The sequence below is a fragment of the Alexandromys fortis genome, unplaced genomic scaffold (genome assembly GCF_014885135.2).
Source record: "Alexandromys fortis isolate MF-2015 unplaced genomic scaffold, M_Fortis_MF-2015_v1.1 scaffold_18, whole genome shotgun sequence".
NCBI lineage: Eukaryota > Metazoa > Chordata > Mammalia > Rodentia > Cricetidae > Alexandromys > Alexandromys fortis.
The window spans coordinates 12007116-12020302 of NW_026067897.1; the positions used below are offsets into that span (position 1 = coordinate 12007116).

At 41.2% G+C, this 13187-nt stretch overlaps 1 protein-coding gene and 1 non-coding gene across 2 annotated transcripts in view; both read left to right on the forward strand.

The window, feature by feature from the left end:
* Positions 1 to 801: 801 nt before the first annotated feature.
* The window catches only part of Rb1cc1 (RB1 inducible coiled-coil 1), a 59390-nt gene continuing 47004 nt past the window's right edge, over positions 802 to 13187 (forward strand). Inside the window, exon 1 of the mRNA XM_050163641.1 lies at positions 802 to 949. The gene's annotated coding sequence lies outside the window, so the exon portion shown is untranslated. The remainder of the gene's footprint in view (positions 950 to 13187) is intronic.
* On the forward strand, positions 12376 to 12496 carry LOC126486854 (small nucleolar RNA SNORA8). Its single transcript, XR_007588216.1, has one exon. It is a non-coding gene; the product is annotated as a small nucleolar RNA SNORA8 (small nucleolar RNA).

The following is a 13187-nucleotide window of genomic DNA, read 5'->3' on the forward strand; positions in this document are numbered from 1 at the left end:
GAGCCCGGTTACCTTTCCAAATTTAATATTCTCCCAAACGGACGTCCTCGTCCCTACTCTTGACGATGCTGACTCATTAGAGACCTCGGTGTAGCACGGTCGTGCCGCTTACAGTCCGGTGCACTCGGCTTCGGTTCTCCTCTGCCGGACGTGCTCTCGGTTTACCTGGTGCGCCTGATTCTGTGCCGCCCTACCCCTACAAAGATGCCAGGCATACTTTCCGAGTCGCCTGCCGCCCAGGCGGTCAGGGTATGAGTGGCCCAGGTGACAGTCGGCTGACCCAGACACCGACCTCAGTGCTGCCCTGGCACTCAGAGCGGCCAAGAGGGCCCCGGAGCTGGACAGCGCTCAATCTTCCGCCTCCGGTTCATCGCCTGGGGCTGCTCCAGCTTCGGCGGGGTCGGTCTGCGCGGCCAGAAGGTCAAACTCACCTTGGGGGGATCGCAACACCTTCCCGCGACAGGGCAGGACAGACGAGCCGCCAGCCGGGCAGCGACGCCGGCGGACCGAACCGCGCCCGTCCCGGCTGCTCAGCGACTTCCGGATCTGCGCAGACGCCCCGGCGACGCCGTCCGGAGCGCCCCTCCCCCGGCTGGCTGTTTCCCGGCGTGCTCTGCGGCGGAAGGGCCGAGTTGACAATAACAAACCCCGCGGCGGCCGCGACCCGGTGTCACCGAGCTCGTGCTGCCTTGGGTCCCAGTGCCTCGGCGGGCTGACTCCGGTCCCCGCGCGGTGCCAAGAGGTCTGAGCAGCGGCTGCGGCCGACCCCGCAACCGCCGAACCTCCGAGCCGCGCCGGGCTCTCGGCGGCCGGGCGCCGACGGTTGTGTCGGTTGGCGGCGCCGCTGGGGCGGTTGGTGGCCGCCGCCGAGGCCAGGGCGGCGGCAGAAGATGGTGCCGGGGGCCTCCGGCTGTGCTGCTGCCGCGGGCGGAGGAGGCGCTGCCGCCGGGTGAGTGCCGCCCCTGCCCCCATCTGGCGGAGGGCTCGGGGGCCCCTGACGGGATTGTGGGAGCGGTCGTCGGCACGGGTTGTCAGGGTCGCCGCGCCGGTCCTAACCGGGGACGGTGGGATCCGCCGGCCGCTGACAGCACCGCGGGAGCGGCGGGGCGCCCCGTGCCCGCCGGAGGTCTGGAGCGCGCGGCCTCCGCCACCTGTGTTCGGCGCAGCGGTGTGTCAGGCTCTGGAAACCCGAGAAGGGTTGGACCGCGGCCGAACGGGAGTGCACTGAGGGGTGGAACCCCAGAGGTGATGCCTTTGTCCCGACCCCGGAGTGCGAGCATCGGTGTAAAGTTACTCCTCGGAATGACTCAGCCTCCGCTCGCCCCACTGATGAATTTGGGGTGAGGGTGTATGCGGGTTCCAAAACTTGGTAAAAAAAAAAAAAATGACAGCTTCCGAACGTAGTGTTTGTAGTTTCTCTACAGGCTGGTGGATGTGCGGTGGTGACTGTTTATGGTTTCGTAATTTTGCCCTTTCCGTCATGAGTCTTAAAATGTGATCATTCTGTGAACCGGTATAGGCCTGGTGCCACATTTATGCACTCACTTATTGATAAAGTCCCTGTAAGACATTCAGTTGGGTGGGGATGTTGTCATGTCTTTTATAACCGTTAACATTTGCCCATTTTGGTAAGCAGTTTCTGTAAAAGGACTTTAGCCTGATGAGACTTATTTATCTGGGGGCTTGCAAGGCTAGCAGTTTAGAGGCAGCCTAAACAGTCAAGCAGGTGTGCTTAACCAAATATCATTACTGTATTTCAATAGGTGATTTTTTAAATTATTGGATCTATAAATAGGCCGCTGTTATTGTGTGTGAGAATATCTTTTATTTAGTGTTAATATAAAATATGGAATGGATGACATTTTCTAGCTAATTTTTGTCACATTTAGCGTTTACAGCTGTGCTTAAAACTTTATCTAGAATCTAGGGTTAGAATCTTGCTGCTAAATTTATCTCAGCATTCCAGGAAGCTGAGACAGGAGGATGGCTTTAGGCTATTTGGGTTACATAGTGAGTTAGAGTGCTTTTGGGAAAGGTAGTGAGACCAAGTCTTGAAAAAAGAAAAACAACAACAAAAATGGTGGTAATGTCATGAGGCACATAACGTATTATTTGCATTGATTAGTCTATTGCTGTAACTAGTTTGTGGATTTGGGCCACATTTTAAAAATAACTTAGTTTGTTTTGAATTAAATTGTGAGGTATTTTGGATCTGATTCTCCCAGTGTTACTGGCAGTCAGGGAAAACAATAAAGCAGTCAGCCCAGAGACAAAGCTGTTAGGTTCTCTTTGACAAACATCAGGGTGTGGTGGGCGCACACCTTTAAGCTTGTCATTTGGGAGGAAGAGGCAGGCAGATCTCTGAGGTCAAGGCCTGCTTGGTTTTACACAGTGAATTCCAGGCTGGGCGGGGTTCCATACTTAGACGACCACTCAATTAAAAATCAAAAGCTAGTAAAATTTTTTCAGTTTATCCCTAAACCTATCTACACTTTTTTTGAGACAGAAGAGTTTCACAATGTAGCCTCAGCTGGCTTACAGCTTACTCTGTAGTACACACTAGCTCTGACCTTCCAGCAGCAGTCCTGTGTCAGCCTTCTAGTCCTGGGGTGGGAGACTCAAGCCACTGCAGCCTGCTGCGCTTTCAGGAGTACCTGACAGTATCTTTCCATATCCATCATAGTTCTTTCACTTTATTTATTTATTTATTTATTTATTTATTTATTTATTTATTTATTTATTTATTTTCGAGACAGGGTTTCTCTGTGACTTTGGAGCCTGTCCTGGAACTAGCTCTTGTAGACCAGGCTGGCCTCAAACTCAGAGATCTGCCTGCCTCTGCCTCCCGAGTGCTGAGATTAAAGGTGTGCACCACCACCTCCCGGCTTCTTTCACTTTATACTTGCTACATTGAGACCATTGAACTAAGGAATAAAAGGAACGTGAGAATATCTTTAGAGGCAGGTTCTCAAGTAGCCCAGGCTGGCCATGTACTCACTGTGCAACTGAGGCTGGTCTTTGAATTCTACCTTCTAAGTGCTAGAGTTACAGGTGTATGCTATCATGTCCTGCTATGAAATAGAATTGGATGTTCATATAAAATAATTGGCTCTATTAGAAATTGACTCTTAAGTTTAAGGAATGTAGAATTAGCATGGGAGGAGAGAAGTGATATTTATAAGTCCCTTTTCTTTAAGAACACCCTAGACATCTCAGTTTTATAATGTTTTATTGTTTGGGGTTTTGTTTGGAGAAAGGGTCTCTAATCATTACTGGCCTTGGATTAAGTGTTTAGCTCAGATTGGCCTCCAGCTCTTGTTCCCTTTGCTTAAGCTGTCATATCTGACACATCTTGGAGTTTTGATAAGTTTTCAAAAAGGAAAATAACCCAGTGGAAGGTTGTGAAGTCTGTCTATGTGGGTTTGAAACTTTACATAAGCTCTCCTTATAAAGTGGAGCATATGGGCCCTTCATGAGTAAAGGTGGATAGTTGAGTGCTAGTGGGGCCAACTTTCAGGAACACCTGGAATTGAGTCTATCCCTTAAACTGAGTCTATGCAGTACACGTGCATTCACTAATGCGCCAGTGAAATATAGTAATGTGTTTTGTGTATGTGTGTTTGTAGGACCATTGGGCATTTTAAAGAAGGCAAAATGACAAATATCAATTGCTGGGAAAAGGTGTTTGAGAAGCAGACTATGGAGTGGTGGTTTGTAATTATGAAAACAGTGATCTATTTTCATATTATTATTAATTTGAAACTGTCCACATCAGTTTTTCCTTCACTATCTATACACAAACATTGGTTAGTAACTTCCCAGAATATATAGCAATATAATAATTCAGTACTATACTGTTATTTCTGTGTATGGGCTTGGGTGTCATTGAGTGCAGATATCATTTAAGCAAGCTTTTTTTTTTTTAAATTTCCTATGTTTATAGTCTTGGTTTAATAGAGTAAAGCTATTTCAGTATTATAAAGGCAGTCCAGGCACAGTATACACTGACATGTATGTCATGGTGGAAAGAAAGAACTGAATATCATTACTTGAACTATGATCTTCACATGCACTGTGGGAAATGCAGTCACAAAATAAATGAATGTAATCTTTAAAATTTGGGGGCTGGAAATTTATCAGCAGTAAAGGAACTCCAGTTCAGCCCCAGCACTCACACTGCCTGTAGGGAAGTTTCAGTACCATCTTTTGTTCTAGTTGAGTACGTGCACGCGTGTATGTGTGTAGAGGAAGGAGACAGTCTTAAGTATGTAGCCATGACTGGCCCAGAACTCCTCAGCTTTAGAAAACCATGTTATTTTGTATATACATATGCCTTCTGTATGCTGAAGGAATAAATAGTTCGATATACTCCCGAATTCCATTCCTGGTTTAAAAGTATTTCTTTTCTGGTTTTTGTCACGAGCTTTTCATATGTTACCTCCATTTGCTGTTTATCTGAGCATGCTTGTCTTGTGTCAGAAGGCACACATTGAGCACTATGAACCTTTACGAAAAAGGTTTTCTTTGGTAGAATGTTAGGAAGATGCCTGTTGTTTCTTTTACTCTTGGCAAATAAGGAGTGGTATTATTGGGGGATGGTGCATCTGATTTGCAGAGGCTGACCCCCGGTTCTGGGTCTGGCTCACCTATCTGTTCTTGGAGGTGGATGTTATTTTCATTGATGCAGGAACCAGTAATAACTGCTGAATGTGGAATTAGAAACGAGACAAAATGATTTCAAAATTTCTTTTCTTCATGAGGCCTTCAGTTTGCTTTCTTTGGTAACATCCAGATCTGGTGCTCTGTTAAACTTGAAAGCAACTTTATTTTTATTCCTATTAAATCATACATACCCTACACCATAGTGTTGGAATTTAATGAGTGTGTTTAGTTTTGAAGATTAAAGTTTCTTATATGGGGTTTCTCACTTTCTTTCCCCTTATAAGAAAGCTAGCTCTGATGTTTTAGTATCTTAGAAAGTTAGTGGTAAGGGTAGACTGCACCTTGTCATCACAGTGATAATTTTTCTTTCTTTTTGTTTTTTGTTTTCAAAGATTTGTTTATTAATTATGTATGGAGTGTTCTGCCTGCATGTATATGTGCAGCCAGAAGAAGGCACCAGCTCTTATTACAATGGCTGTGAGCCGTCATGTGGTTGCTGGAAAGTGAACTCAGGACCTCTGGAAGAACAGTCGGTATTCTTAACCTCTGAGCCATCTCTCCAGCCTCAACACAGTGATGATTTTTCATGAGGAAAATTAGAATTATTCCAGTTGAAAGGTAGGCTAGACATTTAATAAATTAATTTTGAGATAAGTTCACACTATGTAGCTCTGGGTTGTTAAGGAGACCAGGCTGGCCTCCAACTTGGAGATTTGACTACTTGTCTGTCTTCAGTGCTGGGGTTACAACAGTAGGCCTGACAGGCAAGTCAAGATAATTTTTTTAGTTGATTTCTGATTACTTTATATAGAGACAAGTCAAGCATTATCCATATATTCTGTTTAATATAATAAGCTCATTTTTATTTTTTAATTTTTATTATTTTAGATTATTTTATGTGACATTGGGTACCCTGGAATTGGAGTAGAAGAGTTAGGAGTTGCCATATAGATGCTGGGAATTGAACCTGGGCCCTCTGAAAGAACAAGTGTTCTTAACTGCTAAGCCATATGTACAGCTCTTCCCTTCATCTTGTATAGCCAAGTACAGATTCAAAGGATCTAAGGAGAAGCAAATTGTCCTTTTTTACCTCCCACTTTAGTCCATCCTTATCGCTTATGTAGCTAGTTAGAGTTCTGTACCTTGAGAAAATAATTCTGAGTGTCACTTGGAGCTGGGGACAGTGATGATAGGACCATACTTAGACTTTAAAATTCAGATAAGCAGAGATTGGTGGAGGAAGGATTTTTACCTGGCATGAAAATGTTTAAAGTGTTGGTATAGTTTTTTTTCTTTATGTATGGGATCCTTTGATGACACTCTGGAAAAAGGAAATAGGGTTAATTTTGAAGCTATTAATATTGAAGCTTAATATCCATCACTTAGTGATTTTTATTATACTCTTGGGTACCGTAAAGGATTCTGATGTGCATTATTATCAACTCTCCTGTATCAATGCTCTAAAATGTATCATTTCAGTTTGTATAAATCATAAACTCAGATGTTGACGTTATTGAGTCCCCGTAGAGTAGGTAAAATCTGGATGGAGATAAGTCTTTTTTCAAGCATCATCTTCCTGGGTTAATTATGTGTCAGCATTGTCAAGTTCACATGCAGTGGGGTTGCCAGCTAAATAAAGGAAGTAAGTGGTGTCAGGTGGGTGCTTCGCTAGATGTATAGCATACAAAAGATAGCTTCAGATAAGATAGGAAAAGAGACTCAGAATCAGATTTGATGTCATCTGGTAGAAATATCGGAGGGGAATTGGAGTGAACTAGAAAGTTAAAAAAAAAATTGTAGACTCTAAAGGTTATGCCAGGGAAGATTAGGTGTTAGATTCTAAAAGAAAATCAGTGAAAGATGTAAAGGAAAAGCATCAAATTAAAATTTGGAGTTGTTAGCCAGGTTATGGGTATGTACCTCAGCAGTTTATGTGGTTTTGGTTTGTTGTTGTTTGTTGGTTGGTTTGTTTTAGGCGGGTCTTATGTAGCCCAGCTTTGCCTTAAATTTACTATGTGTATAAGGATACCCATGAGGTTATAATCATCTTGCATTTACCTTTCCAGATGTTAGGATTACTGGGATACTCATTACCATAATTGTGTTGGAGAGTGAGCCCTAGGCTTCCTCTGCGCTCATACAGGGCAGTCTCTTTACACCACTAACCCCCTTTTTGAGCTAAATCACCAACCCCCTGTGAGCCCCATACTTACTCCTGTGCCTTATCTTTTGAGTCCAAGTGCTAGGTAGGATTCCTGACTTTCCTGACCATCCCTACCAGTGGTAGAGCTATCCCTTAGCAGATGCTGTGTTCAATCCCCACAACCAGGAAAGAAAATAGGAAAAAGAAATTTTGACATGTTTAACAGTAGGATTTGTGTTTGGAAATATTTTGCACCAGTCAGTACTCTCTCTGAGTTGAGGATAAGTCTGAATTTGTTATTAAAGTTAACTGAGGTTGTTTTCATACACATGTGGAAGAGTTTGCACAATTCTGTCAAATATATGAAGATTATTCTTTAGCTTCTCAGAACCATCTTGGGAAATAGATGTTTTCTCTCTATTTTTTTAATTAAATGAAAGAAAATTGATAGATGAAGCCAGTCAAGATCACAGAGTAGTACAGGGCTTAATACAGGTTTTCTGTTCTTCTGTCTCCCTATAGGTAATAATTAGAGGACTAAATATGAGTGGCATTTAGGGGAGCCAACGTAGACCATGGTCTACATAATGAGTTCCAAGACAGCTACGGCTATGTAGAGACCTCATCTCAAAAAGAAAGAAAAAAACCCCTAGGAGTCGTGGCATGCTCTTAATAACAGAAGACCATTAGAAGGTGAAGTCAGGAGGACCAGAATTGATATTGAAGCTACGCCTGAGTTAGGGAGACTCTATTTAAAAACAAACTTTTGTTTTTTGTTTTGTTTTGTTTTTTGTTTTCCAAGACAGCATTTCTCCCAGTGGTGTTAGTGTCTTGGAATTTGCTCTGTGAACCTGGCTGGCCTTGAACTCCTCCTGCCTCCCTCTCAAATACCTGGATCAGAGGTTTGGCAGTACCTTCTGGCTCAGAGAAACAATTCTTAGTTTGTATATTTTTAGTACACATTGCCGGTTAAGTTTCCTTAAGAGTTCCACCAGTTTATATTCCTCCAGAAATGTGCCCGTAGAGCCAGGTTTGGTGCGTGGCCCACATCAGAGACCGGTCAACCTGCTACCTAGGAAGTTTTAGGCTACTTGGGCTACATGTAACTCTTTTTTGTCTCAGGACAAAAAGGGAAGAGAAGGGAAGGAGAAAGAAAAAAGTAGGAAGGTAAAAGAAAGAGAGCTGTTATGTGAACTGTTTATTACCTTTTCAACATAAAATAAGTCATTTCCATCTTTAGTGGTATTGTGAATGCTAAGAAATGATAACTAAGATGTAGCCATCTTAGTTATCATTTCTTAGTTTAGTATGTACAGTCAGAGTTTATTTAACTTACTATTTTTGTTTTGACATATGGTTTGGCTATACAGTTCAGGTTATCCCTATACTCCAGGGTATTTAGGTCATACAGGTGCTACATCATGATGTAGATAGATTTTTTGGGGGGCCACCAGCTCAAAAATGACAGACTTATTATGAAAATTATGAAAGCTCCGCTTTAACTTAAGCTTGTCCGACTGACATGTTTTGATATTTCTCTCCAGTGTTGTCCCAGTGAAACGTACTGTTTTGTCTTATTGGACAGAAACTAATAACAATACTTAGACACGTAGTCAAAAAATAATAGGAGCTGGGAGTCTGGGGTGATGAAGAGATGGCTCATTAGTAAGAACACTTGGTACATATCCAGAGGACCCAGGTTTTTTTTTTTTTTTAATAGAGGAAAGAGTTTCTTGTGGGCTGATAGTCTGAGAGGGTGACTCTGATCATCATGACAATCGATCGGCAGGCAAGCATGGCACTAGAGCTTACATTCTGGTCCACAGGCAGGAGGCAGACAATTGCCATTTTTAAATTTTGTTTTTTATTTTTATTTTTTATTTATTTATTTTTTTTTGAGACAGGGTTTCTCTGTGGCTTTGGAGCCTGTCCTGGCACTAGCTCTTGTAGACCAGGCTGGTCTCAAACTCACAGAGATCCGCCTGCCTCTGCCTCCCGAGTGCTGGGATTAAAGGCTTGCGCCACCATCGCCCGGCTGACCACAGATTTCTTATGTCTTGGGAAAAGAATATCAATATATGCAAAAGTAGAGAGGCAAAGTCGGGGAAAAACGGAAGGTTACATGGTTGCCTGGAGCATAGGAGCCCTGTTTCTTTATCAGAAAGGGATTCCAATCCCACCACCACCCGGCTAAATTTTGTTTTTTAGTTATGCCTTCATTGTATGCATTTTGACTGTTCTTTTTACTGTAGCATTTGCATACCTCCCTTCTTGATACTTGGTCATTTTATAAGATGAGATTTTAAAAGATACTTAATATCAAACTTTGGCACTACAAACAAAAAAGATTAAATTTGTTGAATGACTATGTAAGGATTGGGTTTTATGAATAGTCTGACGATGTAGCAGTTTTTAAAACATTGGTGGAGTGAACTCATGTATCTCTTGACTTTTGCAAAAACACAGACTTGGAAAAACTAGGTAGCTACTAAGCCAGGAGTGTAATTATATATGTGCTGGGTTACTTGGTTCTTTTGTTTTTGCTCTTGTTTTTTAATGTATAAGGGTATTTTGCATGCTTGTATGTCTGTGCACTAGCCACTTGAGTGTCTGTCTGCTCCCCTTGGAGGCCAGAAGAGGGCATTGGGATTGGGGTTACAGATGGTTATGAGCCTCTTGGATGCTGGAAATCAAACACAGGTCTTTAACAGAAGCAGCTAGTGTTCTAACCTGCTGAGCCATCTCTCTCCATTGATACTTTAAAAAAATATCTTTTTATTTTGAAATTAGTATCTGTAATAATTCTATCTGGCCTGGAACAAACGTTTAACTGTCTTCCTGTACCTGCTTCTTGGGTACTGAGATTACAGACACATGCCACTGTGTCCACTTTAAACAGACAATTCAACTTCGGATCATCTTAATTTGACATAGTATCTTATGAATTCTCTTTGAGCCATTTGAGTTTTTTATTACATAGTTGAGATATTTAGTCCTCACATCATTTATGCCTCAAAAAATCATTGACATCATGTATGTTTGGTATTACTGTAGTATTTATAGAACAGTATTTCCCAAATATGTTGGCTATCATCTTTTAGCCTACCACTTAGAAGGGTAGAGGCATGGAAGATTGTGAGTTTGAGGCTAGCCTGTGCTACAAGGTAAGACCTGGTTTCAAACATTCAAAAAAAGTTTGACCAACAATTTTCTACTGTCATTTGTTATACAATTTGTGCCATGGAAAGAAAGTATTTGGCAGCAGAAACAAAACAAAAAACAACAAAGCAAGGTAACAAGGTATAGCAGGGCTGCAGATACATGACGCTAGAACCTGAAGTTTGGCCTGTAAGTGGCTGTGAAACAGAATATTGACCGCAAAGACTACCAGAAGCATAGAATGACATGAGTAAAGGCATGAAGACTCAGGGATTATTCCTCTCTCATCAATTTAAATGCCATGTCGGGAGCCATGGTGGTACTGGTGGAATGTCCGTCAAATATATGTGCTTTCATGTCTGAGTAGATTTAATGAAGCTGGTTTTGGTTTTGAGAAGTATAGCATTAAAACAGGGCCCAAGCATGTTCTGTTGGTGCTTTCCTGCTATTATGTTGTCAGGTTCAGGTATATGTTAGTAAGTAAAGATGAGACAAGAATAGAATGGAAGACAGGAGATAGAGCCTGAATGACTTTTAGTTATGTGCTCAGGGAAGAAGTACTTAATCACATGATAGGCAACCAAGTAGATTTTTAAAAGTTTACATGTCTTGTAATACATTGGCTAATAAACAAGTTTCCAAAAATTAGCTACCTGGATGTACTCTGTCATTTTTTGTAGTGCTAGACGTTGAATCTTGTGACTTGTGCCTGTTAAACAAGGACTCTTAACAGTGAGGCACACTCCTAGCCTCTCAGTTATTTTTTTTAACTCTACTTTGTCTATTGTAAGACTTCTAGTAAGAGTGGAGTCAGCAGGTGCTTTGTGGTGAGTTTTTATGTTACAACAGTCAATTTTTATCTCTAGATAACATTTTTGGAACAGTTACTGTGGAGTTGGTATTGTACAAAATATCTTTTACTTTCACTTTTTTTATAAATATTTATTTATTATGCATACAATATTCTGTCTGCTTGTATGCCTGCAGGCCAGAAGAGGGAACCAGACCTCATTACAGATGGTTGTGAGCCACCATGTGGTTGCTGGGAATTGAACTCAGGACCTTTGGAAGAGCAGGCAATGCTCTTAACCACTGAGCCATCTCTCCAGCCCCCTTACTTTCACTTTTGTATTAGGCGTTACTAGATATTATTTGTATTTCTGCTTATGTTCATGGATTGGCTACAAATGGTTTGCTAAGAGCTGATACATGATTTAAGAACATGTTGATTCTCCTTGAAATCTTACAGGAAAGAAAACTTGTAAGACCCATCTTAAAGAATTAAAAGATGTTTATTTTGAAATGGGGTTTTCCTGTGTAGTCCTAGCTAGCTTGAAATTGCTGTCTTTCTATGTAGACCTCAAAGCTGTCCTCATCTACCTGCCTGTGCTATGATTAAAGATAGAATCACCACACCTGGCTTTTAGTGCGTTCTGGACGTTAGCATGAGTCAAGATGGCCAGTAAGTGTTGGCAGAGGTTTCTGTCCCACCAGGTCCCACAGCCATTTAGTCCCAAATAAATCCCACCTTGTTTCTGCTAGATTTCTGCCTTCCCCTTTTCTTCTTATTTGGCACTACAAGGAATATATTATCTGAATTTGAGAAGAGGGCTAGAAGTCAAAATACTTTCCTCATTGCCCAGCCTGGAATGACAGAGGAGGGCTGTGTTAACCTTAGCCTAAGTCAGTTGTTTCTGTGTCTTTCTGGGACAGACAATAACCAGGGAGGTAACAGGCATAGTGGCACTTTCCGGCAAGTTTAACATTCCACTGGCTGAGACCGGGAGTGATCACAAGTTCAAGGTCAGACCCTGTCTCAAAATAAACAACAAAAAATGTAAACATAACAAACAAGAAGAAATATGTTCCAATAGAAGCTGTTGCTAATCCAATACTTAGAGATACTTGTCATTTTTGCATTGTTTTCCCTCTAAACAGTACCCTTAACATTTTCACTGCCCATCTGTGATTACATTATTTATTGGGAGATGGCAAGAGACCAAGATTGTATCTAAGGCTGGCCTGGAACTTAGAATAGTCCTCCTGGTTCAGTCTACCCAGTGCTGAGATTATATCATGAGTCATCACACCTATCTGTACTTGTGTTATGTGTATTGTTCTGTTACAGCATTATTAGCCTTACTAAACACTATCCCATGTTTTCTTACAGTATCTCACTAGAAAATGAATAACCACAGGTTTATTAATTATAATAGTAAAGTATCTTTTATATACTTTAAACAAGTTGTTTCATTTTGCAGAGAGGGATTGAGAACAGAGTGTGTATGCCTAGATGTTTTGGAATCACTAAGTAGACCAGATTGACATTGAATTTTAAGAGAATTTGCTTAGATTAAAGGCAAGTACCCCCTTGCCTGTCCACGGTTTTCTTAACATGGTCTTTATTGTACTGCATGGGTATCTGTGCTCATGATGCAATAGAAATTCAATATCTGGCTTTGTAGGCTTCTTGGCTTTGTATATTTTCTTGGTTTTGTGTTTGCTAAACCTGATAATTCTATTGATGCAGTTTTAAAGGAAAAGGTGGGTTTTCTAGTATTATTACTGAATTAAGTAAGATCTGAATTTATAAAATCTTTCTTACCCTCACAGATACCAATTCCTTTCTAGAAAGGTTATAATTATTCATATTAAATTGATATCTTCATTATGAATGTTGTAAAAATTACTAAAAATGGTTTGCTTTTTATGTTTTTTGTGGAAATTTTAAAATATACAAAGTTAGAATATTTAGTGAGCCTTCTATGTCCTTCTCCCTTGTTTGTATACCATTCAATATTAAATTTATCTACCTTTCATGAACGAAATTCATTTCTTCTAACCTTGTTTGCTTTTTTTAATCAATTGTTTTCATTAAACTAATAGTTAAAATCAAATATCATCTTACACATTGGTTTTTTGAAGCTTATTTTGTCCTAACTACAATGCCAGCCATTATCAATCAAACAAAAGTGGGTTTATAAATACTATTAATTATATGTGTTTCAGGTAGGCATGCTGGTAACTGTGGAGGTCAGAGGCAGATGATTCCTTGAGTTAGGGGCCACTACCCAATGTGGTGCTGGGAACTGAGCTCAGGTCTCCTGGAAGAGCATTAGTAGGAGAACAAAATTTTAAATATTCTTTTGGAAAATGGAGGTTTGTGCTGGAAATCAAACTATGCATGCACACTGGGCATGCATTTCATAGTTTCAAACTTCCA